Source organism: Branchiostoma belcheri, unplaced genomic scaffold (genome assembly GCF_001625305.1).
Source record: "Branchiostoma belcheri isolate BF01 breed outbred unplaced genomic scaffold, Haploidv18h27 scaffold80, whole genome shotgun sequence".
Taxonomy (NCBI): Eukaryota; Metazoa; Chordata; class Leptocardii; order Amphioxiformes; family Branchiostomatidae; genus Branchiostoma; species Branchiostoma belcheri.
The window spans coordinates 158,256-163,676 of NW_017804465.1; the positions used below are offsets into that span (position 1 = coordinate 158,256).

General features: G+C 46.1%; 1 pseudogene; it reads right to left on the reverse strand.

Moving 5' to 3' along the window:
• Window positions 1-347: 347 nt before the first annotated feature.
• LOC109486436 lies at window positions 348-3,341 on the reverse strand (annotated as a pseudogene).
• Window positions 3,342-5,421: the final 2,080 nt, after the last annotated feature.

Sequence of the window (5,421 nt, forward strand, 5' to 3'; positions counted from 1 at the left end):
GCTCTTCTAGTCAAATGAAACTCAGGCTCTTCTAGTGAAATGAAACCCTGTCCCTGGTGCTGAAAACAAAAATCAAGCCCTGTGATTTAAACAGGGCTGGCATTTTGAAATTTTCTGCAATAGTCAGCAGTTACTGATTAAGCAATAACATATAGTAAGGTCGTCAAATGGCAGTTTTTTTTTACATTTCCCTTATTTTTAGTCAAACAAAACGCAAAGATAAACAAAATATATATATATATAATATATAATATATATAATATATATATATAATATAATATACTGTTCTTGGTGGCAAATGAATACAGTTCTATAAACTGGTATCAAACTGTCATTGGCACACCAAATCAGTGTGTGACATCGATAGTCTTAAAAGTTCCGTTCCATCGTTCCTTGTCTGCTGCCTGTTCCCGCAGCCATTTCAGCATGTAGGGCGCCGTCTGGACATTCTGATGGAAGTACAGCTTCACATCATCGACCAGGCAGTCGAGAAGGCCTCCACGGGGCCTACCTCTCCTAGGTGTGAGTTTCTTACTAAAGGCGATGTTAAGTGCCTTTTGAGCAGGTGAATCAAGAGGCATGCGTAATATATGTCCAAAGAGTGTCCACCTACGTCGATGTACTTCGTTGTGCAGCGGTGAAGCCTTACACTTCTTATAGAGTTTGCTGTTAGAGATGTAGTTGGGGTAGTAATAGCCGGCTAAGCGTCGTAGCTGCTTGCGATGCCATCTGTCTATCTTGCTAGCTACCTGTTCCGTTAAACCCCAAGTTCCGGCATTATACAGTAGGACAGGAAGAACATACACGTGGAACAGCTTTAGCTTCAGCTCCAGAGAGACAGCTTTTGCTCCCCACATGTGCCACATGTTCTTCATTGCAAGGTTGGCCAGCTGGATTCTGCCTTCGATGTCATCTGCTATGCCAAGACGTGAACCTACCGACTTTGCCTTTCTCCACACTTCCTCCTTACGGTCCTTTCTCCAGCAGATGTGTACCCGCTCCGTTTTGGTAGCGTTGGCTTGCAGCTTCCATTTTGGTAGGATGTTGACAGCCTTTTCGTGTGTCTCTTCTAGGTGTTGGTAGGAGGTACTGAAAAAGTCAAGGTCATCAGCATACTGAGTTCAGGGGCAGCCTAAGCCTCTTGTCTTCAACGGGAGTTGGAGGGCAGGACCTGCGCAGGTCACGGAGGGCTGCTTCGTAGTAAACGTTGAATAACTGTGGGCTCAGACTGTCACCCTGGGGTGAGCCGACAACTGCATGGAATGGCGGGGCCGTTTCACCTTGTACCCGTACAGCGAGGGTGGTGTCGCTCAGCAGGGCCTGTACCATTCGCACGGTGTCGTTGTCCCCTACCACGTCCTTCAACACCGATATGAGCTGAGCTCTGTCTACAGTGTCGAAGGCACGACTAAGATCAATTCCCAAGATGTGGACGTCCCACATCTTCGTCATGACCAGGTCGGCAAGAATTCTCTTGGTGAAGATGATGTCAGCTGTACTATGTCCCTGGCGGTAGGCTGACTGCGATCTGGGTAGGTAGAGGGACACATGTGGTTTGCATCGCTCCAGTACTATGAGCGAGAAGAGCTTTCGTATGCCGTTTAGCAGCACTATCGGACGAAGGCTACTGCACGGACCTTTCGGCTTGCCTGGCTTTTGTAAAGGAACCAGGATGCCTTGTCCAAGTGCGGGGATTATCTGTCCCTTGCTGAACATAGCATTGATGATCTTTGCTATTGTATTAGCCAAAGGATGGTCGGGTTCTGAGGAACAGTACTTCAGGAGTTCATTGGGTACACCATCTGCCCCAAAGCTGCGTCCGTTCTTGAGCCGTGAAGCTGCCTTAGCTACTTCTCTGGCCGATACTGGATTACAGAGGGGCGCTGCTTGGAACGGGGGAAGGTGGTGTCGCGTCGATGTTGAAGAGACCCTCGAAGTATTTGTCGATGACTTTGGCCTGGTCTAAAGGTTTGGAAAGCATCTCGCCATTGATGGAACGTACTGAGAGGGGGGTTCTACCACTGGATCTGAGGTCCTTCATGGCTGCAAACAATCCTTGCGTTGTCATCCTTGATGGCCTCTACCTTTGCTGCTTGGGCGTACAACTTGGCTGTTGCCAGTTCACGTACCCTTGTGCGCTGATTGTTTTGCAACCTCCGTCTCTCCATCGTTAGCTTTTTCACTTTGACATGTATAGTGCGGGTCACAGTACCTCTTTTGAGCTGTTGTATACGTTGTCGAAGGTCTTTCTGATCCTTGGACATCTTTGCGACTAAAGGATCGTCTGTGAAGTATGTTTCTGAGCGCTTTCTACGCTGTTCTATTCCCATGATTTTCTTACCCTGTTCTACTAGCAGCGTCGCTGCTTCGTCCCAGGTGCTCGGTTCCTGTTCCGTCACTGCCGCAGATACTGCAGATTTCCACTGTTCTTGCTTCTCACTACTGCTTCGGAGCTCTTCCAACCGGATGTTTTTGCCCGAGAGGCTCGCTTGGAGAACCACATCTTTCGAGGAGAAGATATGGTGGCTACCACCATCCGGTGGTCAGTGCTGATCTCTGGGACATGGTAGGCTTTAGCCTGTGTAACAGCACGCTTCTGACTGATTCGCCCGAGAACAAAGTCAATTTGGTTCCGCAACGGTTCTGTTGTTTTCCGTTGGAAACTGGACTCCCAGGTGGTGATGTGCTTAGGATGATGTTGGAATAGGGTGTTAAGTGCCACTAAGCCATGTTGCTGACAGAAGTTTAACAGACTATAACCATTCGCATTGCGGCGCCCTTTTCCCCAGCGTCCCACTTCTTGGCCAACTCTTCCCGCTCCTAGTTTAGAGTTGAAGTCTCCGGCCAAGTACAGCAGAGATCGTGAAGGATAAAAGTCAACTGCTGCCGCAAGCTGCGAGTAGAACTTTTCCCTCTCCTTTGGGTACTCTGGCATGTCTGGCTGGTAGGTCCGTATGCACAGATCACGACCAGGGGTTGAGAGTTTCCTGCTTGAAGTCAATTTTCATGCCAAGGATGCGATCGCCAAATTGTTTATATCCCTGAATTCCCTCAGCCAGCCAGCGACTAACCCATATCCCAACTCCGCGATGGTAGCCTTGATCTTGACCTAGCAGCCTCAGGTGACCATGACGCATAACTAGAGATTCCTCCGTTGCGACCTTTGTCTCTTGCAGGCAACACACATCCACATTTTTCATTGCTAATAACTCATCTAGCTCTTGCCGCTTGCTAACCTGCGAGAGTCCTCTTATATTCAAGGTAGCGATTTGGAACTTAGAACGCATGGATTGAGACGGGAGCGACGATCGGACAGCAATGTTTATGGTGGAAGCCGCCATCGTTGTGTGATCTAATTACTACTGAGTCTTTACATTGTAGATCTGACACCTGCCGCTAATTAGATCACTGCTGGACCGCCATCTTGCGGCTTATTGTTTTTCGTTTCTCGGCACGAACGCGGCACTAGAAACCTTCGGATTGTGATGTACTCCTCTATAAGGTGCAGTTTACGGAGGCAAGATCGGTCTAGGAAAGTTTAGGAGTAACAGAGGTGAGTAGCGTTCGAGAAATGCAATGTGATTTCAGTGGTTGTTACGAAATACCATGAATTCCTTCGTTGCGTCTCTTTCAGACAGAACACATCCACACTCTTCACCAATAACTCATCCATTTGTTGCCGCTTGGTCTTGTAGAGCCTTTGACATATAGGATGGCAGTTCAGACATCGGCAGGACTGGATTGGAGCAGGAAAGAGTCACGAAAAATGTCACACTTTAGACAATGTTAGCCAGAAAGGCCCGGTGGGCGTCACACCACCGCCAATCCAAGATAAACAAAAAAGGACTACAATTTGCCTGGATTGTGATATAAACAGAGCTGACATTTATGAATTCCCTGCGATAGTCAGTGGTCTCCCCATGCATTTGTTCCTACAGCCTACTAGACTGGAAATTGACAGTGATTTAACAGCCATTTGAGCAATTAGAATTTAGAGGCGCCCAGGGAACCCAGTGCTGTAAGTACCTTATGGATAAGGTTCAGTGAATGGGGAGGGGAGGGGCGGCTGAAGGCAGTTGAAGGCAATTCAGATATGCAGCAAATGTATTAGTCTTGATGTTAGGATACGGTGGTGTTCACCTTGCCTTCTGTAGGTTGTGAGTTCCAGTCATACCCAAGACATACTGCTTTCTCTGCTCAGCACTCAGCATTTGGGAAAGAGTATTTGGGAGTTGAACACACACACACACCACTACCAGTGGACTAGCTCCCTGCTGTAGTGATGACCCAAGGGCTATAGAAACAGAGATGAGCTCTTCTCTATACACCATCTGGTGCAGGAAGGACTTTTTAAAACTATGAATAGAGTAGAGCACATGTAAGCATTGAGACTCTTTCATCTTATAATAAGACAAAAAGATATGGGACTTTGGTTCATTTCCATTTTACTTCAGGCTTTTGACCAATAACAACATGGAATAGATTCTATATGTGGGGAAGCTCTTTGTTCCAACACCCCTATATTCTGACATAGGGTAAGGGTTGTCAGAACATAGGCTGTCAAAATAATAAGAATGTTGAAACATATGGGTAATAACCAAAGTTTAATCTGCTCAATCTGCTTCATGTTAACACATTACCTGTATGTGGATGGTGTTCAGCACCAAGGACAGGTGTGTTTATGTGTGGATGGTGTTCAGCACCAAGGACAGGTCTGTTTGCCTGTGTGTGGATGGCATTCAGCACCAAGGACAGATGTGTTTAACTGCCAATGAATGATAGCTGCCACCAACACAAAGAGAACCATCTTAAATATATCATAAGCCATCGTTTTTCACATGATAGATGTTATTGGAAATTACTTACAATGATATTATTATGATTATCTGAATATGTTGTTACCCTTTGAAAATTTAAAAGCTGAAGTTCAAAGAATAAATGGCTGAACTGTAGAAGTACGGCAAACGTGTGGTAATGAGGGACATCAGTAACATAAGCTCAGGGCTAACTAGAGTTTAATGTAAAAAGCACATTATCGGATTGCTCGTGAAATGGGAGAGTTGAAAGTTGCTCCTCCTGTGTCTTTCATTTATGGCTGACATTTACTTCCCGGTGCTGAGGCCTGGCTGACATTTCAGGAAATGCCACGTCGCACGTAACCCTATCTGTAGGGGCGGATCATCTTGTCACACTCATGAAGCTTTCTTTGATTACCTGAAGAGCATATGGCAATCTAATTGAGGAAAAGACACTGTTGCTCACTCTTTACTTTCCTCTGCAGGCATAAACTTGGCATTAGTCTGAGAATGGTAACATGTACATGCACAAGGAATGAACAGCTTTCCTCAAGAACTATAAAGGTTCTTTTTATTACCTGGAGAGCATAAAATTATGGGGATCTAATTGGGAAGACACTGTTAC